At 42.8% G+C, this 27108-nt stretch overlaps 1 long non-coding RNA gene across 1 annotated transcript in view; it reads right to left on the reverse strand.

The window, feature by feature from the left end:
* The window catches only part of LOC144370114 (uncharacterized), a 35335-nt gene extending 9218 nt beyond the window's left edge, over positions 1-26117 (reverse strand). Inside the window, exons 1-2 of the long non-coding RNA XR_013430054.1 lie at positions 25920-26117; positions 21329-21541 (exon numbers count right to left, since the gene is read on the reverse strand). This is a non-coding gene — a long non-coding RNA (uncharacterized LOC144370114). The remainder of the gene's footprint in view (positions 1-21328; positions 21542-25919) is intronic.
* Positions 26118-27108: the final 991 nt, after the last annotated feature.

Genomic DNA, 27108 nt, shown 5'->3' on the forward strand with positions numbered 1-27108 from the left:
TCTGATGAACCTCACCTGTGCCGTGAGTCTAGAACTTTGAAGCTCGAATCATGAACATTGGAGTCTAGATCACCTGCTTTCCTTCCATCCTATAGAATTCACACTCTGTATTAGTCACTGTCTTTCCCCAGGGGACAGACCCGCTCTTCTGGCAATAGATCCTAACCTCAGAAGCCTTGGGAGGGACTAGTGATGGCTCCATCCCCTTGACCACAGTGGGTACAACAGCCACGGTGACTAGGCACGAGTTTGTGGCCCAGAAAAGGATCCAGCTGAATCTCTCCTTGAGGGAAGAGAGGCTAAAATGTTGTGGGTCTGGGGCTCCTGTGGCTGCTTCTCCATTCCATGTCTGGGGGAAAGAGAGGGACAGAGACAGAGGAGGAGAAGCAGAGAGAAGCTGGCCGCCATCTTTTGAGTCCCTGAGGTCAGCTCCAGCCATGCTTTTTCTGTGGCTAGGCTACCACAGCTATTAAACTTCTCCTTTAATAGTGAAACTAGTCCAAGATGAGTCTCTGTCAACTTACACCCCAAAATATCTGACTCAATAGATACATCTCATCTCTCTGCTTACTCGAGTGTCCCATGGACAGGAGTAGGAAAGTAGCTTGGATTGGTATTGGTGTATGTCTACTCATTCATTCACACATGGGCCCATCCTGTTTTCTGTCTAACACATGAGAAACACTTGTCAAGGCACGGGAGGCACAGAGGCAAAGCCGCCATATTCTGGGAACTCATGGAGCTAATGTCCAAATAATTATACAAATGAATATGAGAAACCTAATTTGAAATTCTACAGAATAGCGTGATAAGAGGAAGCCCTCCTACTGGGGAGTGGGCACCAGAGCAGGGATGCCTTTGCCTAGTACTTGGTCTTTACCCCGAGGTCTGAAAGATGAGTGGAGTGAGTGAGCTTCCCTCCACCGTCTGTGTGAAGACTCTGGGCCTTGAGAGAAGCACAAAAGGGGCAAAAGAGAGTGTCATGCTGGGAGCAGGAGTAGGATTGTGACTGAAGAGGCAAGTAAGAGCAGGACTGTGGTGTGTAGCCTGGTGGGCCGTGGTAGAGTCTTCTAGCAGCCAGTGGAGGATTTCATTTTTAAAGAAAGCCCGAGGGTGGGCGTCCTGGAGGAGGCAACAGTGGGTGTGGCAGGAAGAGGAAGGAGACTACACACTCCACCCCAGGAAGAGATAAGAATGACTAGCACTAGGCTGCTTCTTGGAGTAAATGGACGTGAGACTTGGAGGACAGAATAGAATGTGTTATTGATTAGTTCCAAATAGGGCGGGAGGAGGACTCCAGTTTCTGGCACCAGCACCTAAGGAGTTCATGATGCTACTGATCAGAGAATGATAGGACTGTTTGGAAGGGGGAGATTCTCAGCTCAATATGAGAAAGGTTCATTTTAAGATGTCTGTGAGGGATCAAATGGAAACAGCCAGTAGGTAATGTATGCATTGGTTTACTCGAAACAATAGATTGCTACGGCAGGTTTTACTATGCTCATTTTACAGGTGAGGAAAATGAGGTTTGCGTAATATATATGATAATGGAGTGGGACTACTGGGAGTAGAACCTGAATTTCCTCCACCCCAATCCAAATGCTTTCCGTGAACCATGGTGAGTCCTACTTCATTGGACTGATTAAACAAGCCAGTCAAAAATAACGTTATATAACAGGAGGCTTTGGCATAAGAGGCACAAGGGCAGTCATAAGTTATATTCCATAAAACCGATGCCATATTGTCCTACATTTGGTGTCAGTTTGATAACCTAAAAAGACAACTGGCAGTCGATCCATTGAGGGAATAGTTCCTCTCTACTGGGGTTTAAAGTTTTATATGGGCTTTGGATTTGTACCAAACATTACAACAATTCTTGGTTAAAAACTGTCAAAAGGGCTGGGGATGTGGCTCAAGCGGTATCTCGCTCGCCTGGCATGCGTGCGGCCTGGGTTCGATCCTCAGCACCACATACAAACAAAGATGTTGTGTCCGTTGATAACTGAAAAATAAATATTAATAAAATTCTCTCTCTCTCTCTCTCTCTCTCTCTCTCTCTCTCTCTCTCTCTCAAAAAAAAAAAAAACCACTTTAAAAAAAACTGTCAAAATACATTCATTCTAATTGTGGAAAGGAAACTACTTCTCACATTGGTTGCTTTACCAATAATACCTAACAACTATATATCCAAATGAAAGAGACAAGTGGAGTTTTGTTTTTTAAAAAAATCAATAGATTGGCTCTTATGGAAGTCATTAATGCGAACTGTTTAGCAAGAGAGGCTGATTTTTTATTCCTGGTTGGCATTCCATTAAAAAAAAAATGTCTCTGAACAAATCCATGATTAAGAAGAACATCCATCTGATCTGTAGAGCGTTCCCTGCACCACTCCTTCCAAAGGAAGGATGCGTTGGCTCTGAGGGAGGCTAAAACAAGATGTGCAGAAAAGGGCCAGTCTGGGCTGGGTTCTGATGAAGTGGGAGCCACCATATATTATTGAGGAATGTACGAGATGATGAAATTATATTTACAAAAAAACTCAGCCTGGCCCTGTCTTCTACAGCAGCCCTGGAGTCAAGTTTTAACTAAAGAAAGAACACCTTTGGATGGGGACCCTTGTTATCCACCCCTATCCTTAATTCAATAGCTTGGGCACAAAGGGTTGGTTGGAAGCAGGTGGGGTAGGCAGAAGCACTGGGGGCTAGGAAGGGTTTAATGGATAGTGGATAGACTTCTCTTTCCTAAGATATCATTATAAAACATAGTAGGGTGTTTTCTAGCAGCTTTCATGGATTTCTGACTTTATGCATGGCAAGTAGCCTTGGTTTCACTTCCAAATGGAACTTGTCAACTGAAAATACCAACTGGTACTTGTGGGGAGGAAACAGGTGTGGATTGCTCAGTTGTTCTCAGATAATAAAGATGTGTTTTCCTGCTACATAGAAACTGTGGGGTGTTTCACCTGATTTTGGTATTGCCATACCTGGGCTGCACAGACTCTTGGACCTGCAGCCCCTCTGAAGGAAGACTGGGATGTTTTCTGGCTCTCCTGGAGAAGTTGTGTCATGCTGTTGCAGGGGCCTGTGAAAAGAGTATGAACCAGGACTCATGGTACCTGGGATCCATTCCTAACTCTTCCACCATGTTTGATCTTGGACAAGTTGATTCACCTTCATCCCAGTTTGCTCATCCGAAAGGAGCAAGCACTTTCCCAGTCAGTTTCCAAAGTCCATTCCAGAAGCATGACATGCAGATAATTTACCAGTTAAAAAGTAAGCTTTCCATTAATTTTTCATTGGAGATTCCACATCAAATATAGCAAAGAACCTAGAGAAAGATGCCTCTCCATAAATTTAAATGTATACCTAGAAAGTTGACTGGGGAGGGGTGGGGCTACTCACATAGGCCCTGTGCCACAGTTGGCCGTCTTTGTGTTTAACACCAGTCTCCAAGGAGGAGAGTTCAGGTATTGAGGAGGCAACTGGTCAGAGCCAGGGAGCTCTTGTGCGTCCCTCATGGGTCTTCCCGAGGCTGAGTTAAGAATTCTCCAGGTACATAAATCTTTGGAGATTCTCTGCTGAAGTTTTTGGAAAGTGGCCCCCAAGGAAGCCATCCTCCAAGAAGTGGATAGTCAGCTGGGGAGTCCAAGTAACCATTTCTGAAGGGAAAGAATCCATCCATCCAAGACACCCCTTCAGCCTCTATGCCTTCCAAGCCCCATCCCTCCCCCTCAGGGTTGCTCCCCCTAGAAGAGGAGTCCCCAGAGGAGAGGGGCTCCTTTTGCTCAAAGAAAAGAAAAGAAAAGAAAAATGTCCCATTCTCTTGGCCATTAATCATGGCTGTAAGAGCGTTTATTAATGCCCTGTCAATTGCTCAGAGTGAAGGCGGCCTGTTAGCCATCCTCCCTCCCCGTTAGCTGTGTGCAAACACTGGTGATTAAGCGCCAGATTTAACATCCTCATGAATATTTAAGAGGCTGTTTTTGAAAGTTTCCTGTCCTTTTACACTAATAGCCCCATTAAAACCTGTTTACAAGCCAGTCAAGAGACTAACTGCTTGCACTTAAAACATGAGAGTGCTCCCCCAAGAGGGCACCAGGACCACGTGAGGATCAATACGCTGCTTAAAGTAAGACTGTCTGCCCACCCCCAGTGGAGCCCAGGCCCACGAGAGCCACGGAAAGGAACTGGAAAGGACCCAACTTGTTAATTAGACTGTGAGTTGGGGGAGCAAGCCCTCGCTACTGGGCTCCCCACTGCCCTGTGTGTGGTGACCCCAGCTCCAGAGACCTCATAGAAGTTGCTCAAATGATGTCAACAGCATCCAGCCAGGGCCCAGGGCAGGAAAGGGAGCCTGCCCTGTGCCTTCTGGTAGTTGCCCTCCCTACACCAGTCCCAGCCTTGGGCCTGCCTCTGAGCTGTGGCCTACCCAGTGCTCTCCAGGAGCCAATGAGGGTTTAAGGAAAGGAATTTTCATGAGGCCACTCTTCGTTAGGCTTGAGAATTCCCAAAAGCCTCAAAGCTCCACAGGAATAAGAGATGAACAGGTGAAGGAGAGACAGGGAATGGGGTGCATAGAAGAGCCTGCTTTCTCCATCTGTGCTTGAGACGGTTTTTCCCACGTTTGGGAAGAAGGTGGAAATGTGGAAAGCCACTTCCTCTTTGAAAGCAAGGGGACAGTGACCTAATGTTGTCGCCCTTCCGTTGTATCTAAAAGATTGATTACACTGATGAAACAAGGAATTTTGTTCGTGATCCCAATGTCCCAGCTGGATGGCAGTGGCCGGTCACAGGGTACAGTCTAGTGCCTTTCCCAATCCCAACAAGAAGAATTCCTGGGGATGTGCAGGTGTGTGCAGGGAAAATTCCAGAACACTAGATCTACTTCCTCATACACAGACTGCATTTGTGCTGAAAAAATCACTTTAGAGCAAAGAGACATGCTCCAAATGTTACTATTTCATTCTTACTATCCTTTGCAAAGTTCACCAGATAGAAGAATGCACGTTCCACATGCATTTTTGGATCCCTCAAACTACAGTCTAGGACTGCTCTATTTTTATATGACATAGTACCCAGCCCAGAGACAAATTTTCCTTTCTTCTATAATGGAATCCTTGCATAGTGCATATGCTATATATTCATATATAATAACAGTATTATTGCAGCAATATGCGCTGATCTAGAACATAGGAAGCAGGCTATAGCTCCTCTCCAGAGATTCCACAAGAACTAGAAGTGAAACCAGAAGTCCCTTGAGTAGCCACAATAAATATTGCAAGAGCCTACACAAAATATAAGCGTCTTATTCATCAGGACTGTGTTCCAGCAGGTTAGTGACATTTTTAAATAGGATTCTAATAAGTTTGGCTCTCTGTGTCTTTAGTCAGTTGGAAAGAGGAGGGAGCTTGACAAAGAAGTTGTAACTTCTGGACAATGAGTGAAAACAAACAAAGCCTCTAAAAAGCAAGTCCAAGAGTCACAAATAGCACAGCAGCCTGGGGTCATTTATTCCAGGAGCAATCAGCTTTCCACTCGTAAATATGCCTTGAGTTGTCAGTAAAAGTCATGATGCCTTGTGTATAATGAAGAACAAGAGAGTGCAATACAATTCTTTTAAAAGTTCATCTATGAGAGAACTTTTATAGTTTGGGAGCTGAAGGAGCTAAAATTCCAGCTGTACACAAAATTTATCTTCAGAATAACTCACTTATCCTCTGCCTTTTCCCCTGCTATATTCATATTTCATATTGCCACCAAAGAGTATTCAAAAGAATCAAGAGAAACGTATAAACCAGGAAGACAGGCTGCTACACAGAGAGGAGTTCATTCCTTTAAGCCATGGTGCACAGAGCTGACTCACCCTAGCTCAGGAGAGCCGAGTATTCAATTTTCATGAATTTCATGAGCTGATAATAAACACAGCCTTTATTAGATATTACATTTTGGTTAAGCTTACCATCAACTAAATTATACTGAAAATTTTAAAAAATGCATCATCTCCTGACCATTTTACCAAATTAACTCTCATCTATACTCTGGCAGTTAACTCTTGCATCTGGGTGGTTGGAAACACCCATGTGTTGTCCTATTCCTGGGGCCCAGGGCTCCAACACCACATTCAGTGACAGCCCTTTGGCAGCTTGAAATTGGCCAGAGTGGGAGAATTTACCCCATGGAAACTGTCAAATACTACAAATAGAGTCGGTTTGATTCCCTCCCCACCCACACACCCAGAAAGGTAATTGTTAAACATTTGCAGTGCACCACCATTGGTAGCCCCTTCGGGTCTCTGAGAGTTACAGTGTGCATTCCCAGGTAGGCAGAGAAACGCTGCTGCGTGCAGGGAAGTGAAAAGGGCAATGGCTGGGTGTGCAGGTCTCCAGTTGCCTGTCCTGTTCTGTCTCTACCTGTGTGGACCTCAGACAATTGACTTCCCACCTCTGGGCCTCCGTTTCCTTATCTATAACTGGGAGAGTTAGACTAGACGGTCTCTAAGGCCCACTCTGATTATAACACTATCTGATTCAATGGCTCCACTTACTTTGAAGTCAGACAGTCTTTGAAGCATGACATTCTGGCCCCTGGTAAGTGGAAAGAAAGGAGTTTAGATACATGGCCCTTCCTCTCCTTTTTCAAATACTTCCCCAAATAGTGTAGTAGTGATGTTTGTTGGTAGAGTGGGAGGCCATTAAGGTTTCCACCAGGGGGCAGAGCTGAGTAAAGCATGATGAAAGGCCGTGGTGGAATATTATGCAGCATTTCCAGGCAAGGAGTAGACCACAGGGCAACAGGAATCACGCTTGAAAACAGTGCAGAGTGAAAAACGTACAAACAAGAATGAGACCTACAGGGTTTTACCTTTTATGTAAACGAAACTGCATGCATGCTAAACAAAATACACATTTTTCAAATATACATATAAATAACCAGATAGACATTGGACATAGTTAGAATGATTTGTCTATATGGAGGAAAAGCAATTGGAGTGGGTGATAGAATGTGAAAAAGGAGAATGAACTGTTAGTTAATTATGAATAGACAGAGGTCAGGCACAAAAAGAGATGCTAGCATTCCATGTGCAGAGTGTATGATTAGCTCAACCTTCTAAACCTAAGTCCAATAAAAAATAATAAAATTATATTAATTTCTTACATAGTTCACATAGTTAGCATAAAGGCCAAATGGATGATGTATGTAAAAATTATTTGTGTACCATGAAATATTATTCAGTTATGTTATTATTATCTCTATAGCACAGCTGGAGAAAGATCAAGAGGGGTTGAAGGAAATATTTAAGAAATAGGGCAAGGTATCTAGTCTTTCTGCCTTGGTAAGTTTAACAGAGAAGTTTAAAAGTCCTTCATTAAATGTCTTTCTAAATTACAATGTATATATAAAAACTGCCGTCTTTGCCAATTCTTCCTCTGGGTCATATATTTGTGATACACACTATCAGTTCCTAACCCCTGCTCTCTCAGGGAATGGCACCCCACAGTTGCTCAGGTAGCAACATGTTTCTGTCCCCAACAGATCAACTGTAATTTGTCCAAGACTAGCAATACCAGTCCCAATGCCCAGTGATTGTCTCGGGCAGGAAGGTACAACTTGATTCTGATGAACTCTAAGGGAAATTTCACTTGGCAGAGCCTCTGAACAAATGATTTTTCTTGGGGCTGGGGAATATAGCTCAGTTGGTAGAGTGCTTGCCTCACATGCACAAGGCCCTGGGTTCAATTCCCAGCACCAAAAAAAAAAAAAAAAATGATTTTTCTTGTTAAACAAGAGAGAAGATGAGAGCTTCCATTTCCTCCAACCTTAAACGTGAATATGTGAGGATTTACTGTTTGAAGCTGAGGCCACTCACTACTTGTAACCACACGGCAATAAGGACAAAAGCCTAAGAATAAAAGCCAACGAGCTGGAGTTACATAGAAAGATCCAGGTTCCTAGATGACACCATTGAGCCCTCACAACAAATCTAAAACTGCCCAGACTTCCACTTCTATGAATTAATTAAACATCTTCTTTTCATTAGCCACTGTTAGTCAAACGTGACTTGCAGCTACACACATCTCAGCTGATAGAATATTTAACCTGACACATCCTCAGAAGATCTCCATTTCCCAGGCTTGTTCTGTAGGAAACATCCTTCTCTTCCCAGCTTGTGATTTTCCCAAATGTTGGATCTGGGAGGCTCTACAGGAGCAGAGAACTGTGGTTTAAAGCAGGTGAGAGTTGTCCATGCTCTGAGTAAGACAAGGGAAGCTGCACAGGTGAAATAAAGCAGCCTCGGTGGGGGAAGCCAAAGGTAGTGAGAAGTGAGAACCATCACATGGCCTGGAGAGAAGGCGCCAAGCCACAGGAACATCTTCTTAAGACATCACAAGGGCTGTGTGACAGGCCTGGTCTTGTTCTGTCATCTCATGGGCCAACTGGCAAAAGAAACGGGGGATTTTAGCTTGATCCCTGGCTTTAGAATTGCTCTACCCCAGAGCAGTTCCACCATGCAGCCTAGAGAATCTGAGGCCATCAAAGATTCTTTCCAGTCTATATTTTTAGAGACTAAACAGATTTGGTCATTTCCTTAGAAGTTTGAAAATGAATTGCCATATGATCCAATAATTCCATTTCTGTGTAAAAAAAAAAACAACCCAAAAGAATTGAAAGCAGTGTTTCAAAAAGATATTTTCATACCCATGTTTACAACAGCTGAAAGCAAAGGTGGAAGCAACTTCAGTGTCCACCAACAAATAAAAGAATAAACTGAAAGTGATACACATGTGTGCGCGCGCACACACACACACACACACACACACACACACACACAATGGAATATTATTCGGCCTTAAACAGGAAGTAAATTCTGACACACACTACAACATAGATGAGCCTCAAGGACATTATGCTAAGTGAAATTAAATCAGTCACAAAAAGACAAATACCATAGGATTCCATTTATATGACAAACCTAGAAGAGTCACAGTCAGAGACAGAAAGTTGAAGGTGGTTGGCAGGGGAGGAGGAGGGAGGAATGAGAAGTTGTAGTTTACTGGGCACGAGGTTTCAGTTTTGCAAGGTGAAAGAGGATGGATTAGGTCACCATTCATAATCCAATCACTGACCTCTGAACATTCCTGCACTAACACGGGAGCTTTGGGAGACACCTCATATACAAACCCCAACTAAAGTCATGAAGTATTTTCTAGGACCCAAATCCTGGAAGTCTTTTCTCCATTGTCCTGGATGCAAGACCCACCCCCCAACCTACCCTAAGAGAAAAGGTAAGCCCATTCTCAGTGGGCCCAAAGAGTAGAAGAGAGCAGGCATCGTCAGTGTCAGAATCTATCAGTGTCTCATTCCACACTGGAGAAATCCACAAATGACAACTCTGACTCCTGCTACAGCTATTTCCCCATCTAAACAAAGAACCCTAAAAAAGAGGCACCGAAATAGAATTGCCCTCCACATCACCCATTCTGATCCCTCTGTTCTGAGACCCAAAAGGGGAGGTGATTTTTGCCTAAGGTCAGGCTTTGCATTAGTGAGAGCGAAGACTAGAACCATCAGAGCCCCAAGAACCAGCCCCTCCACTCACAGGTAGGTGGGTGGAAGTATTATTTAGCATTGCTAAAGAACTTCATATTTGCAAAGTGCTTTATGCTCATCTATTATTCATGCACTAATGAGAATACTTAGATTATGCCTTTTCTCCAAGGAGCTCAAAGCACTTTGTAAATGTTAACTCATTCACCCCCTACATCCCAATGGGACAGACAGAAATCCTCACCCCTTGGCTCTGCACTTGGTAAAGAGTACGCCCAGAAAAGGCAGCGGATGTGATGGAAAGTGGACCCACAGAAGGACTCGAAGCTCCTGTGCACCGTCCGTTTTCCACCTATCTGAACAGTTCCCCTGGCACTGAAATACAAGAATCCAACAAGACATTTCTCTAAGGCTCAGTGGTACATATGGTACCACAGGAAAGGGACATGAGTTCTAGGCAGAAGGAGAAGAAAGGATAAAGCCAGAATGAACATTTTCTAATCGTATTTGAACAGCCAACATTTACTAAGTATTCATGATGTGCCAGACCCCCTAATTCCTGTGTCATCTTATTGAATTCCCCTCTTTCTCCTCTAATTGGATAATGGTGATCCCCATGTTTCATTTGAGGAAACTGAGGCTTAGGGAGGTTAGGAGGCGTTCCCCGGGGCACCTAGCATTGTGACTAGAACCCAGATCTAACTCCAGGGCTTCGGCTCTAAAACCACATGGAGACTGCTTCTCCCAGTGCTAAGGGATAATCAGGGTAGAAACCATTACTCCATAATGTTACAAAACCCATTCTTGGAAAGAATTACTCACCAAAGGTAAGAAGGAGTTATCAGAGGACTCTCTCACCCTTTCCCTTCACATCCCATCTCCTGTGACTTCCCTCTAATAGAGCATTGGCCACATGGTACTAGAGTGCCTCTCCTCCAGTTAAGCCCAGTCTGCATTCCCTCTGCATCTGACCTACCAGATGCCCAGCACATATTTGAGGGAAAGGAGAGAAGATAAGAATTTGAACAGACCTCAATGCGTATGTCAGCTTGATTGTCGATGTCTTTATGATTCCACGTTTAAGATTATTCCATAAGCTTAATTATGCAAATTCACTCTCCGCCCCTCACCTCCCTCAAATAGGAAACAATGATGAGCACGTAATGACTGGGTGTCTGTGGCACGGCAGGCTGGTGGGGTGTACTGCAGACAATCAAGAGGGGACATTTCTGCTCTCAGATTTTACATATCAGGTAGAGGCATAATGTCAACACACCAGAGACAAGTCATGAGTCACACAGGACAAATGTGCCTACTAAACTGGGGTTAGACTACAGAGCCCTGGGGAGGTCGGGGCTGGGGAAGGTTTCGTGGAACCTAAAATAATGGGCAAGCATGGCCAGGAAGAGCACACGGCACCTCTGCACCTCAACAGCACAAGAAGTCTGCTCTGTGGGTGGGACAGGAGGAGACTCTGCCTGTCATTAGTGCACAGTGGGGGACACACAGTATGCAGTCCTTTCCTTGTCCATTACAGAAACACCCTCAACTCCTTGAAAACCAGCCATGGGCCTGGGATGGGCACCCCACTCTTCAATATCAACCCAGTTCCAAAGACTCATTCCTTTGTCAAGGAACAAAGGAGAAGATGTGTTTAAACCGGAACGTTCTCCTCTAATGAATATGGACTCACCGAGATTCATAATTTGAATTTCTTGAAGCAAACCTAGGAGTCCAGAAAGAAGCAATACAGTCAAAACAATAGGAAAACTTCCCGGTACTGCAGTGAGTAGAATCTCACACTAATAGAAAACTGTGCAGTTAATTAACAGGAGTCATGAAAGTCTAAGAACAAATATGCTATGTATTAAATACAACACCGAATGTAATTGCCATACAGCATTTGAAAAATTAAAGAGGGAGAAGTTGATCTAATGAATAAGCGAGAGTGTGTGCCACAACATGTGTCAAGTCAGACGTGGAAACCCTGTCTCTTCTGGGTCTCTGTGGCCCCAATTTCTCCTGACAGTGATGTCAACACAGTCTTTATTGTTGATATCTGAATGTTCTATTTGTCATTAGTAGGTTCCATTTCCTTGAGAAGCCAGGACATTTTGCATACCTGGATCACACATCAATTCCTCATGATACAAAGACACACGAGCTCAGGCACACACACACCTCCAACCAGGAGCTGGTTTTATGCTCAGCAGGTGAAGTTAAAGCCATTTTTGGGTCAGCTTTGGTTGCTGCAAGTAAACCACCTGACACGAATAATTTTAAGGAGGAAAAGTTTACTTGGCTCTCATGGTTTCAGAGGTCTCAGTCCAAAGATGGCCAACTCCTCTCTTCAGGGCCTGAGATGAGAGAGAAGATCATGGTAGAAGAAGGTGGTGGAGGAAAGTGGCTCAGGACATGGCACCAGGAAGCCGAGAGAGCAACAGTTCCCCTCACTATGGACAAAATATATACCCCAAAGTTACGCCCCAGCGACCCACCTCCCGCCTACAGCTATCACCCAATGAATCCCTGTCAGGGGATTAATGCACTGACGGGGTTAAGCCTCTCATAACTCAATCACTTTACCTCTAAACTCTCTTGCATTGTCTCACATGTGAGCTTTTGGGGGATACCTCACATCTAAACCATAACACCATCTGTCTAGCTCAAGTTAAAGACCTTAGCCACGCCCATCCCCAAAATGTTCTCCCTCAATAACCTTACAGCACTCCATCTCCCAGAGCCCTTGAGGAAAGGCTGAGTACAACACCCCCTGTAACGTATTCTTACCAAAAAATTCAGATTTGAGTGATCACACTTCTAGATTTAACGACCAATTTATAGGAAATCTAATGGAGAGAGAAAACAAGTTAGCATCACTGAGATCCAGATAGAAAAATCCAAACTGAAAAATTCTATAGAACAAGCAAACCAGGTTTTTTTCCAACAAATAAAATGGAAGGATTTTTTAAAAAGATAGAAAGGGATACAATTTAGCTCAGTGGTAAAGTGTTTGCCTCATATTTGTGAGGCCCTAGGTCCAATCCCCAGCACCCCAAAAAGAGGAGAAAGAGATGGAAAAGGAACCTATAGGTTGAAAACTGAAAGACATCCAACAATCATGCATTTACCTAAGGATGTTGAAAATTTATGTCCACACAAAAACACACACACATGGATGTTTATGGTGTCTTTACTGATAATTGGCAAAACTCGGAAGCAACCATAATGTCCTTCAGTAGATGAACAGATAAACTTCGGTACATCCAGACGATGGAATGCTACGTGGCACTAAAAAGGAACAAGCTGTCAAGCACTGAAAAGAAATGGAGGAAACCTAAATACATATTTCTGAATGAAAGAAGCCAATCCAAAAAGACTGTATACTGCATGATTCCAACTATATGGTATTCCAGAAGAGGCAAAATTATGGTGACAGCAAAAAGATCAGTGAATGCCAGGGGTTGAGGAGAGATGAATATGTGTAGATAGAGGACTCCTAGGACAGTGAAATTAGCCTGTATGGTACTATAATGATGGTCACATGTCATCATATATTTGTCCAAATCCATAAAATACACAACACCAAGAGTGAACTTGAACCCTAGCATAAACTACAGCCTGGGTGATAATGATACATAAATGTAGTTCATCAGTTCCAACAAATGCACCTCCTGGTAGGAGATGCTGATAATGGGGGACACTGTGCATATCTGTGGGTGTAGGGATCCCATGGAAAATCTCTGTACCTTCCTCTCAATTTTGCTGTGAACTCAAAACTGTTATAAAAAAAATCAATTCTGTTTAAAATTTTTAAGGAAATGAAATGCAACATATGGACTTTATTTGAATATTATTCAGATAGATATAGAAAACAAACACTGATGAACTGGACATTTGAAGATATTAAATCATTTTTATTCTGTGTTTTTGTATGATAAAGGTATTGTGGTTATGTCTATCCCTTATGCTTTTGAGATACTCAGTGAAATAATTATAAATGAAGTGCTATGATGTCTGTCTTTGCTTCAAAAAGCCAGGGGGAGCTGGGCATGGCAGTGCACACCTGTATTCCCAGGCTGAGGCAGGAGGATTGTAATTTGAGGCCAGCCTCAGCAACTTAGAAAGGTCCTAAGCAAATTAGCAAGACCCTATCTCAAAAAATAAAAAGGGCTGGGGATACAGCTTAGTGGTAGAGCACCCCTGAATTCAATCCCTAGTACTGGGGGCTGGGGAGAGCCAGGGAAGGCTGGAGACTATAGGTATAAAATAAGACTGTCCTTGGATCAGTAAATCCTGAAGCTGGGCAGAAGGTGCATGGGAATCCATTACACTATTTTCTTTACTTTTGTGTTTTGAATTTAACATCATGAAGCCAGACATGGTGGCACATGCCTGTAATCCCAGTGACTCAGGAGGCTGATGCAGAAAGATCCAAGTTCAAGGTCACCTCAGCAACCTCAAGAGGCCCTCAGCAATTTAGTTAGACTCAGTCTCAAAATAAAAAATAAAAAGGGCTGGGGCTATAGGTCAGTGGTCAAGCACCCCTAGTTTAAAAAAAAAAAAAATTTAACATAATAAAAAAATGTTTCCAAACTAACGGAAAGGTGGTCAGGGGTCTGTGAGCTGTCACATCCATCACATTCACTTTGGCCTAAAATGAACTTGCCAAACTTGCCCCATCACCCCTAGGGCAGGAGACAAGAGCAGATCAGTCCCCCTCTGCTCCCATACAGTAGAGGCTCCTGTCCCATCCAGTGTCAAAGCCAAGACACTGGCAGTGTCCCTGAGGACACCAGGCCTGCTACTGCGGAAGCCTCTGCAGGGGGCTTCTCTGGAACCCCTTGTCCCAGTTATGCTGGTGGCCTGTAGTCTGTCCAGCTTCCAGCTGCTCAAAGGTCGCTGCATGAGGCCTTCCCTACCACTCCAATTTAAAATGGCAAGACACCCATTGGCAGCCCCTCAGCTCATTATCCCCTTTTATTTTCTTCTCGCAAGTGTCACCCTGAACCAGTTGTGTATATGCTGTCTTCATTATTTTTTCATTAACCTTTTAATTGCCTTCTCCCCCTACCCCCAATTAGAATGCAAACTCCATGAAGACATGGTTTATTTGTTTGTAGAGTGTCCAGAAACAATATGTAAGATGGATTTGGGGGCGGCAGAGGTGTCAAGCCAAGCTCCTGGTGCTCACCAAAGACTTGCTCAGAAGAGCTGTCCTGGGTGGGACCTCTAAGAAGGAAGCATCTAGGGCAGGAGAGGGCCCCCCAGCAAATGCCACCTCTCTCTGCTTCCTGATCACCACGTGAGCGGCTCACTTTTGCCACACCCTTCTACCATGAAGTTCAGCCTCACCTCCAGCCCCTGGGGAATGCACCTCCATGGACTGAGACCTCTGCAGTAAGCCTCCAAATAAATGTTTCCCCTTTACAATTGTTCTGCGCAGATCTTTTAGTCACAGCAGCAAAAAAAACTGACAAAAATAGATCTGTACTAGAGTAGTTAGTGCCAAGGGGGAATAGGCAAGTTGTGACAACACCAGAGACAACCTAGGGACTTCGACTGGGAACATTCCTACTTCTTAATTTTTGCCCTCCCCTTTCCAGGGGAATCCAATGCAAACAAAATCAGGTCATGAGGTTTGGAAACGGCTCCAATTATTCATTGTGATTTTTATTGCTGCACCTATGTTCATTTGTGCATTTCTTACTTATGTAAGGCACAAAAAAGTGTCAATTCAGCACTGCCTTGGGAGAGTGGCCTTGAAGGCTGCTGTAGGAATCTCCTGCGAGCCCTAAGAACGGCAGTTTCAGTCTTTGTCACCTAAAGAGCACTTCATCATGTTTCTGGGGCCTGCTTTTTCTTTTACAGCTTCAGGGAAAGACTCAAATTCCATCCAATTAGATGTGCAAAACTTGAGCTGTTTTGAATCTACCTACATGCAAATTAGACCCTAAGGAGCTTGTGCTTTAGCATGAAGAAAGGGGTTTGGTGTTGCCTTCAATTTTTTCAAACCTACACAGGGATCTTTTTTAACAACAAAAAATCTGATTTTCCCAGAAAGTATGGGGAGCAGGAGACAGAGACAGAGAATTTTTGCTGTATTTCTTTATCTCCACTCCTTCCCACTTTCTTTTAGCTATTGAATTCAGGCCAACAGCTGTTAATTTGTTTGCTTGCTTTTTTTTTTTCCTAGTTGTAACTCCCCCGCCCCCCCCCATGGCTGTGATTGTCCATCTCCTTGACTCAGATGGCCCTACTGGATGCTTTAACGTCTCACCAGTGCGTTATTTGGGCACCAGGCAGACAAATCTGGAGCTGGTTTGGATGTAAGGCCTGGGAACTGCACCACAAGCAAGCCTGCAGGTCCTGTCTAGGGCTTGCCCCAGTTTCAAATGAGTAGGTGACACCCGCCTGCCTCTATCTTCCCACCTCTCTCCACAGAAGGAACTCTGTCACCGCACACACACACACTGTCCTGGGCTTCCACCAGCTCCACACAGTGCATCACATAAACGAAGTTCATCAGAAGCCCTTGGAAATGACAGAATGAACACCAGGAGCCTGTTTCTAATGATATTTTCAATCACTGAGGATTTCACTCTAAGCCACATTTGTCTGGTTTTTTTTTAAACTGCTAGAAAGGACATTAATATCATCATCCTTCCCCCAAAGTGAGGTAAGAAACTTACTAAAGAGGGGCTGATGGACTGGGATTAAGACTTTGGGGTAACCTTTCCTTTGCTTTCACTTAAAGGGTCAAGCCAGCAGGCCATCTCTAACATGCTGAGAAGTGAGAAATTTCCCTACAAAATGATCCATATTGTTTAAAAACAGAAACAGTGAGCAGCTGGGGTTTTTTGCTCATGTGTTTGTTTTCCTCAACTGCTACTCGCACATAACAATGTGCAATGAGATGCAGAAGTCAAAGATGAAGAAAACTCACGGACCCTCCAAAACTTTACCTCTTCAATCAATGAATGCATCAGTGCTAGTCTTTCCCATACCAGTTTCCCTGTCACCAAGAAGGGGCAGAAAGACATGGTAGAAACAACACTGTCTCAGGGAATCTCTGGGTCTGAGTTCAAGTTCCAGCTGTCTGTGAAACTCAGCAAGTCACTTTGCCTCTCAAAGCCTCAGTTTATTCAGCTCTAATCCCTGCCCCTCCCATCTCAACTTTGAATATGACATGCCTTAAGCTGAACAGACACCTTAGCAACTCTCACTGCAGTCTGAGAAACAGCTGTTTTTCCTGGCCCACCAGGAGTGCAAAGGATTAGCAAAGGCATATGAGGGAATGAATGTACCGATGTGATTGTAAATTGCTGCTAAACAAAGTGGACACATGAATGACAGTACTGATCAGACTGTACAGGTAAGTGGGGAGAGGGAGGAGGTGGCAATGGTAAGGAGAGACTGAGATGGGAATGGGAAGATTCCCCCTCATTCTCAACCTGAGATCCAAACAGGCAAAAAGTGACACTTGTAAGGGGAAGGAACATGTCAGCCTTCTATCTCAGGCAGGATAGCAAATGAAATACTCTGAAGGTTTCTTTCTACTAAAATATATGAAAATACTGGGGGAAACAAAAAAATATATATTTCTGAAAGCATTGCTGAACTGACACAATTGTATGAAAAAGAGAGAGCAAAAAATGAAGTAAATGGAAAAAGTCTAGGGCCGTGGGCTAAGGCTAGCTTTGCCCCAGGGTCTCTTCTGAAACCTGGAGACACTGAGTTTCCACTATGATGGCCACACTGGAGATAAGTTGAGAATCTAACATAAAGGTGGGATCACAAAGAGATATACCCTCTGCAAGAGGGTCACTTATCAATAAATCTGCTACTCAGAAAGAGTCAACAGGGAAACTTGTCTACTTCAGCATTAGCATTGGATGGAGGGAAAAATCTGTGTCTCCAAGCTGGCCCTTGTTGATCTTAATTCATGCTACTTATGAGGTTCAGCAAATTTCAAGCCTAAAATTATCCTAAGTACATGGAACCTCAGAAATATTATGCTAAGTGAAAGAAGCCATGTATAAAAGACTTCATATTGTATTATTTCATTTATATAAAACAGTCAAAAAAAACCCCAAATCTACAGAGGAAGAAAGTAGATTTATAGGTGTTGGGGCCTGAGGTATAAGAATATAAAAAACTATAAACAGGCAAAGAGATCTTGGAGAAATATGGAAAAGTTTTCAAACTGGATCATTATGACGGTTGTATAACACTATAAACTTACCAAATCTCAATAAACTATATGTTTAAAATGGGTAAATTTTTTGGTATTATACTTCAATAAAGTTGTTTCATTTGGAGGGCGGGTGCTGTTTGTTTTTTTAAATGATCCTGGGCTCATAGTGTATAGGTGACTAGCAAAATGAAATGTAAACTCTTTCTAGATGTTTATATAACTTCATAAAGAATTCCCATAGATAAAGGTACAAAGAAAATGTGTAACTCACAGTCAAAAAGAAAAAAAAAAAAAAGAAAAGAAACCAAGACACTATGAGTGAGAACTATCAGAATTATAGACAGCATATCAAACCAAAAAAAGTCTTCAGATAATGGAATCAGTTGACACAAAATAAACAATATTACTAACTATATTAACTGTAACTGTGAAGTAAAAGGGATGTTTGGGAATTAACTGTAAGCCACAAAAGGTATTAAAGACAACCAACAATATGTGGAAGAATTAGACAGATTCCAGAAATAAAATATAATAATTTGAACTTAAATTTCAATGAATTGTTTTAAGTCGTAGATTAGATATATCCAAAGAGAGAATAATAAACTGGGAGGCAGGTCTAAAGAAATTAACCAGAAATCATGACAGGAAGAGAATTTGCAAGGCATGCAGGATAGAATAAAGCAGACTTCTATATTCCCAAAAGAGACAATAGAGAATATGTAAGAAGGGACATTTAAAGAGACAGTGGCTGGGAACTTTTCGAAATATGTTCTCATGATGAAAAATAGGAATCCTCAAAATCAGGGAGCCCAAAGTAATCTTAATCGATATTTAAAAACCTATACACATCATGCTATAACTGAAAAACACCAAGACAAAAATGAAATATTTAAAATAGCCAGGAAGGAAAGAGAGTTCACCTAACAAAATGGCAGTTAAAATGGTAGCTAACTTATGAGGGCAACAGTGAAAGCCAGAACAAGGGGACTCATATTGTTATTGTGCTGATAGAGAAAAACACTGGACTTAGTATTCTACAGCCAGAAAAATGACCTGTCAAACTAAGTGAAAATAAAATAACTTATAGACAAGAGAGAAACAAAAGGGAAGATCATACTACCAAAAAGCCCTGTTAAGGGAAATTCTAAAGAAATGTACTTCACACAACAGAAAGTCATTCCCAAAACAAAAACGAATGATAAAATCTGAAATGTGAGTAAAAAACTGAGAGACAAAAGATATTAATGCATGTATAAATAATTATAAATATATAGGTAAATGTGTGAGTAAATAAAAATAAGCATTCACCATCTAAGACAATATTAATAATGTTTACCTTGTATGACTGAAAAATAAGACCAAAGTACAACAAATTAAACACAGAGCAACACAGTCAACAAGTTGGGCAAGAAGTAATCAGTTAAAGCTTGATAAAATCACTGTATCATTCAGGAAAATAATTAAGATAGTTAGGTTTGTTAAGTAAGTTAGGCAATTTTAAATGACCCTGGTAATCATTAAAGAACATAAAGATGATAAACTAAAATAAGTGTAAGTTGAATTGAATTCAACTGATAATCTTGAATTTTAAAAATATTCAATCAACACAGGAAAAGGAAAAGATAAAAAGAAATAAAATGAAGAAAAAGATGAAAAAGAAGAAAAGTTGGACAAATAACACACAATAAAATGATAGAAACAAATTAAAATATATCATTAATGAAAATAAACCCATTTGAATAAATCAAGTTATATGGTTAAATTATAATCGTTAGCTTTATCAGTCAGTATAGGTCAAGTTAAGCTTCAGTTAAAGATCAGCGATGCCAAAATCTTAGTAACTTAAAACACAGGCCTTGCTTTTAGTTACTTATTGCTTTGAATAAACAACTCCAAATCAACGGCTTGAAAACAAAAAAACTTTTTGTTACTTATGATCTTGTGATTTGGTTGGGCAATTCTGTGCTAACTTATGTGGCCACATTCAAATGCTGAGCCAGGGAGAGCTTCAAAATCTAAGAGGGCCTCACTTTAACCAGAAAGGCTAGGGGGCTGACCTCTGTCTCTGTGAAGTCTCTCATCATTCAGTGGTCTAACCCAAGCTTCTCTGTTTAGTAGCTGGGTTCCCAAAAGAGTGAAGCAGAAGTTAGAAGACACTAGACTCAGAATCCTGAACAACATAACTTTCATCACAGCTCATGATATTGTGAAATATATCAACATAAATCATGGGTCAAGATGGCACACGCCTAAAATCCCAACCGCTTGGGAGGCTGAGGCAGGAGGATCACAAGTTCAAATACAGCCTCGGCAACTTAGCAAGGCCCTAAGCAACTTGGTGAGAACCTGTCTCAAATTTTTAAAAAGTAAATAAATAAAGGGCTAGGACTGTGGCTCAGAGGTCAAGTGCCCCTGGGTTCGATACACTAAACCATAAATAATAAATAAATAAATCATGGGCCAGCCTATATTCAAGGGAGTAAGAAATAGACTAGACCTGTTGATAGTGAGGGCAGCACAGACAAGGACAATCCATCTCCACTTATTTCCTCAGCATGCAGTATGTCCACTGTAGTTCCTTTCCATGTTTTATCACTCCCAAGCCCTGGCTGATGATGGAATCTCAAAACATACCCAGTATCATGGCAAAGCCAACATACAAAATCATCTGAGGGTCAGAGGTACAGAAAAAAACTAAGATGCGTATCTTGAAATAAGTCAAAGGTCAGCAGATATTTACCGACCATCCTTTAAGTTCTCATCTCTTTGTTACATGCTATTGTGAATGTCAAAGTATAAGGTAACCTCAAAGGCCCTGAAAACAACATGTTAAACCATCAAAGAGCAACACAAAATTGGAATAAACTCACTGTGGTGTATGTCCTGTTCTCCAGGAGGCAGCCATGGGCTACTGAGATATTTGTATTTAGCTGGCAGTTTAGGACACTCTTAGCATGGCAGACATAGCAAGCAGCAAGGCTGTATGTAAATGACAAGAAGGTAGGAGAGAGCCCAGGTGTTGGAAAAGATCCGAGAAAGGAAAAATCACTGAGTATGGAATAGACATTTTCAAAGAGGAAGAACTAGAGCTGAATCCCAAATGATAACACAAGATTATCCTTGGAGAAGAGACAGAAAACTTTTAAAATATGAGAATATGAACAAAGCCACCCTTCCCGTGAGGTTCCTAAGGAACATGATTACAGGAGGAAGAGAAGGAAATGTCCCTCAAAGTAATACTTTATTACTACCTCAGTTTGGACCCCAAATCTCAACAATTAAAAAAAAAAAAACTATTGTAAGAAGTGAGACCAGGTCACTCATTATTTTGCTAAATTGATCAAGTAAGCCAGGAAACCTCCAGCTCATTTCCACCTTTACCATGCCCATGCACAAGCACCAAATCTTACCATATTCCTAGAGATAAAAGATAAATCAATGCCCACCCACTCTGCACTGACCTGTATGGCACAGCATCTTCCCCTAGAAAATGTGGTCCTATTCACTTCCTGAATCAAACCAATTATATTAGTTAGCATTGCTTTTCTTAAGGGAGGAGCATAAGGATGATCTGAGCACTAAGTACCATCTGGGTCGGACATCACTAAGTGCAACCAAGTGATGTTTCCACCAAAAGATGAATCAGGACCAGCCACCAAAAAAAGAGGCTGATGTGTTTCTGACGTCAGCAGTTCTTGATGGCAGGTGCAATGATGCCTAGTGCTTTCGCTTTGCCCTTATGTTATTCTTCTCCATGTTTCTTTGTATGCCTCTGCTGGAGACTCATTTCTGAAGACTTCTGAAATAAAAAAATGTAAAATTCAAGAAATGTTTGTTATTTTGTTTTGGGGGGTTTTGTTGTTGTTGTCATAGTATCATATTAATCCTGGTTGCATGTTGTCCCATCTTATCCTCTGTTACATTAATATTAATATTAATCTTGTCTCCCCAAGTGGAATGTAAGGAGTCTCACTGGCACCTGACCTGCGTCTCTGTAGTATCTCAACTAGTGCCAGGCAGGAGCTAACCCTTGGAAAATTTGTGAAGGAAGTAGATCTTCCTCTGGGGACTTTTCTTTTTTTCTAGTAGTGGAGATCAAATGAGGACTTTTTACATGCTAGGCAAGTGCTTTACCAACTGAGCTGTATCCCTATCCCTAGGCCCTTTTCTTTTGCTCTTTTTCTCCTAGTGGATTGTGACCAGGTATCCGGCATCTTCACACTCTTATACCTTCAAGTCAACCAAAATATAATCTCAGGGAAAAGTGGATAAATTAATTCACCCTAAATCATAAACAATCACTTGAGCTTCAAGAGCTGTGCAAAGAAACAAATTACCATTAGTAGGATTTCAAGTATTAGCAGGATGTCACAATGGTTACTTTGAGGGGCAGAAGGTCTTGCTGGGACTTTTCCAATTTCATAATTCTCCCTAAGACCTGAAGCCAACACTTTGGGCCTGTAAAAAATTCTGTCAATTCTTTCTCTAATTCCTAGTTCCTACTTGTACCAGGCTTTTAAAAAAAATGTAGATATTTACTATCTTCCTGGACAAGAAAAAAGAAATAAAAACAAGGTAACTCTTTTCAAGTGTCTTACTGCAGGGGAGCAGCTTACCTTTCAAATACATTGGTGCCATATGATATAATAACAGGAAAGTGTGAAAAATCTGGCTTTTTCATGTCATTAAATACATTTATGTTGCTGGACTACCTAGATTAACACATAATGTATGTCATTCAAACAGCCGGACTGGTGAATACTCCATTTACAGTTAATAATGGGCTATTAAAACTACACATATCAAATTATTTCATGCATAATGCAAAAACATGATTTACCACAGTTAAGATAGGCTTTAAATGCCTAATGACCAAGCTAGATATAGGTCTAAATATTTTGGTTTCTACCATAATCTCCTAGGAATAACTTGGCAGGTAAGGATCTCCTACTTCTGCTTTCAAAAACCCTATTTTTCAAGATTCAGGACAGTGATTTGGTTGAATCTTAGTGATTAACATTTGCATTGGCCTAAAAAACAGATAAGCAGAAGAATTGCTCCAGGGAGAAAATTCTGTTCACAGAGGTTAATGTGACAGAAGCAAAAAAAAAAAAGGCCATGTTTACCTGCTGTGGGTGCAGTTCAGGCTAGGCACATTCTTATTCCTAGGCACTGGAATAAGCCAGATCCATATTCCTACAGCTCCTGATTTAAAGCATCTCCTAAATTGTATTTTCCAGTTAGGCCTAAACATTTATCTCCTTCCACCATGTTTCCCACTCACTTCCAAGCCACACCACTATGGAGACTACAAGTCCACATGTGTGGCTCATACTTTCTGTTTGGTATTTCCTTTTAAAGCATGCTGTTGAGTCCCAGCAGTTGGGTGTCTCTTGTTCACTGAAGGGCCTGAGTTTGTTTCTCCAGGTTAGTCAGATGCAAGTGATTTGAAGAAACCCCAAGACACTTCCTAGGTTAGTGACTTCTGGGAGATCAATCTGCTACCATATTCAGAAATTTCTTTCTCCATGCCAGCCTCTGGGTTTAACTATATGAATTCCAATAAAGAAGCCATCAACTTTCACTGAGATCTTGAAGGAGAGGAAAGGAGAACAGAAGTCTGTTAACCGTTTGCCCCAGTCCTAATGACTTTAAGCAAGTTACCATCCTCTGTTGTAGTTCTATTAGTCCATTTTCTGTTGATGTAACAAAATGCCTGAAGGTAAGTATTGAAAAGACAGAGATGGGTTTATTTAGCACACAGTTTTGGAGACTAAATGTCCAATTTTGGACAGCTATCTCAATTTGGCATTTGTTAAGGGACTAGTGGTGGAGGACATCATGGTGGGATAGGAAGCCAGAGAGAGATTTAGGGACCAGGCTTACTCTTTTTTTATAACAACTCGTAAGAACTAATGGAGATCCCCAGAAAACTATATTAATCCCTTCCCGGAGCATGCCCAATGACCTAACCACCTTCCACTAAGCCCCACATCTTTAAGGTCCCACCACCTCTTAATACCACCACATTGGAAACCATGCTTCCAAAACATCAACCTTTTGAGGGTAAAACACACCCAAGCCACAGCAGTGGTACTTCTCAAAATACACTCCCAAAATACCAGTTTCAAAGTGAGATACCACAGACCCAGGCCCCATCCCAGATGGGCTGATAGAATCAGTCTCTAGATGTTGGATCACACTCATGTTTGAGAACCCTACAGTCTAAGGACTCTACATTTATTATTGTTAAATGGGACTAACACAGGTCAAATTTATTTAACAAGGTTATTATAAGTATCAAAATAGCATAGTGTGTGTAAAGTAGTACACTCTCTGGTTTATTAGTGGAAAGCATATTTGGAATCCAAACAGATGTGAACTTGAAACCTTGAAAACTTATTAGCTGTGAGGCCTTGGGAAGGAAGGATCCTCTCTGAGCTTCAATTTCTCAAAATCTATGAAAAGTGGACAATAAAACCTAACTCCTGAAAGTCACATGAGACTAAATGAAAAGTTGTATGTTCAAATGTCTAACACAGGCCTAGCACATAGTATTTTAATTATGAACACATTTTTCTCCTTCCCAGAAAATATCTCAAGCATGAGTCAGAGCATGCTTGCTATTTTACTACAACAGTGAGTCTCATGATGCTCCCTACAGAACTTCCCACTGGGTGGCAAGTCATACTTTTTATAAACAATAGCTCAGACTCTCCCAGTTCCTGTTAAGACAAGCTTGTAAGTAGGGAGTAGTCTGCTTAGACACTAATAAATTGGTATCTTTGCTTTCTGCACCTTGCCAAAATCCTTTTTTCTTCTAATTCTTCCCACTCCACATCTCTCTCAATATACAGTCTTACACCATGGGGTAACATCCCTTTCCTAATAGTCATCCTTCAAAAAGGTAAAAATGGTTTTAATACATTAATAGTTAATTTCTAAGTGTCTACCTTCACAGACACTGGTACTCTGGAGGGTTGCAAAAGAAATAAAAGGAAAGAAAATTTCATGAAACCAAAAGCTTGGCTTCAGCTGACCCTGGCTGCTCTACCCACTAAATTGGCCTCCTTCAACCTTGTCCTCCACATCCCAGGTCAAGAAAGAAGTGGGTTCAGATTGGGATGAGGCTTGGATAAAAGCCCTTGACAAGGCCACTGTCTTGTCCCAGGGCCCAGTCTAAATGCTCCATCTGACACTAGAGGAAAGTGATCCTCCCTCAGCAGCCAATTCATAGTAATCCAAAAATGTACTTAATTATCCCACTGTCAACAGAAATAAATTATATCCTATCTCCCATCCCTACATTAGGGAAGGGAAAAAATGAAGAAAGACAATTTATTTCAGTTGTAATTAACATCAGGCACGAGGGACCTTTCTGAAATGTTTGCCCTGGCAACTTTTCCCCCAGAGTGGATAAAAATGCCCTCATGGGGTGAGCGCCTTGGGGTTACCCTAGTAGACATCTAACTGGATTTCAAGCCCGGAAACAGGTAAAGAGACCAGATTGCATACTTTTCTGATTCCATCGCTGCCCCCCTTCATGTTAGGAGCCCAAATCGCCTAGGGCCGGGATTCAATTTTTATATTTTCATAAAACTCCGCAGGAGAGGGGCCCTTCTCCAGGCGAACCCGAGCTGCCAATCCTCGGGGCGCTAGAAGGCGCTGTTGCGGCAGGGCGCAGCTGACTAGGCCCGCGCGCCTCAGCGGAAAAGAGCAAGAACCAACACCTAGTCTTCTACCGAGGGCCGGGGTCCGCGCACTCGCTGCGCAGCGGGATGCTCCCCAGGCACGCCCTCGCCCCTTTCCAACCGATCCCCTGGAAAAAGGCTGAGACCCAGTTTCGGCTGGGCCCGGGTTTCTTCCGAAACCACCAGAGGAAACTCAAGGAGGGTAAAAGGGTAAAGTCTGGCATGACCCTGGTCCTTGCTGTACCCAATTTGATCCCGCAGTATTTCCTAACTCCAAATTGAAAGAAGCAGAAAGCGTGGATTAGACCGAGAGTTCTCTCTCACTCTCTTTCTCTCCCTCCCTCCCTCCTTTCCCCTCCCTCCCTCCCCCCTCCTTCCCCCTCCCCCCTCCTTCCCCCTCCCTCTCCCGTCCTCTCTCGCCAAAGCCTAGGTTCTTAACTGTACACTGACAAATCAGAAAAACTCCTACGACTTTGGTTCCATTACCCTCCGCTGAGGAAATCCCGTCAGTCCACTCGCTTCCAGGAGGAGTTGCATCTTACTCCAGGGAAGGGAGCGGCGCGACGCCAGCAGAAGCAAACGGCAACTCCTAGGAGGGGATCTCAGTTGCAGAGGGCAAACCGCCCCCACCATTTCCTGGAGGGTTGGGAGGCGGGTTGGAGGAACCCGCCTGCACCCAGCGGGGAGTCCCGCCCTCCTGGGGCGGAGCTAGGCCCGGCCCCGCGAGAAAAGTTTTCAGCCTCACCTAGGGGGCGCGGTGGGCCGCAGTAAGGCACCTAATTCTTCCGGTGAAAGAAAGCGCCCAGAGCTGGGGCACCAAGGGCGCGCGAGACCCTTTTCTTAACCAAAGCCTTGGTCCGTAACAATCGCGCCTTGTTTCTCTTTAGAAACTCCACGCTGGAACCTGGGGAAGTAGAAGTTCAGTCCTATCCAAATTGCTGGAAGCTCAGAACGCGCTCTCTCTTCCCAGAACTCTCCAAATTGGGGGTGGGAGGAGAGGGGTCTGTCGAGGTTGAACTGCATGAGTTCTCTCCCCAGATTATTAAAAGCAAAAACGCTAACAGTCCTCCTGTTGCCAGTGCGTCATTCACTCAGCGGTACTCTTTATTTTACATACAGAAAGCTGGTCTAGAGAGCTGCTCTCAACCGGCATAGAGATGTGGTCACAACCCCCAAACCACTCCCAAACACTGGAGAAGAGAGTCAAAAAGGATAGAGGAGAGCTCTATCCCCCGCCTTTCAGTCCCCCACTTCTCTAACCAACAATACAGTCTTCTTCCCCCATCATCAACCTCATCTCCCTTCCAAAAACCAAGATCTGATTTCTAGCAAATCTTCTCGAGGTAGAAGGTCCGGAAATATGAAGCTGGAAGCCCGAGTTGAGCTCCAAAGCTTTATTGTGCAAAGTGAAAAAAGACTGAGTTCTGAAGTGGGCAACTGGTTTAACTTGGGGGACTTTCTCCTCCCACTTTTGGCCCAGTCCCGCACCACCTCCGCATACCCTAGAGGTTTGCAAACCCTGTTACAAGCCCTGGAGACTCCATCTGGGACTCGTGGAGTGCTGGGAGTGGCAAAGCCTCTTGTGTCGGGGCGGGGGGGGGGGGGTCGGGGAGCCGGGACTAGACTGATTACACGTTAAAGGCACTGAGTCGCAAATCTGACTCGCTCCTGCGCA

Source organism: Ictidomys tridecemlineatus, chromosome 13, assembly GCF_052094955.1.
Source record: "Ictidomys tridecemlineatus isolate mIctTri1 chromosome 13, mIctTri1.hap1, whole genome shotgun sequence".
Classification (NCBI taxonomy): Eukaryota; Metazoa; Chordata; class Mammalia; order Rodentia; family Sciuridae; genus Ictidomys; species Ictidomys tridecemlineatus.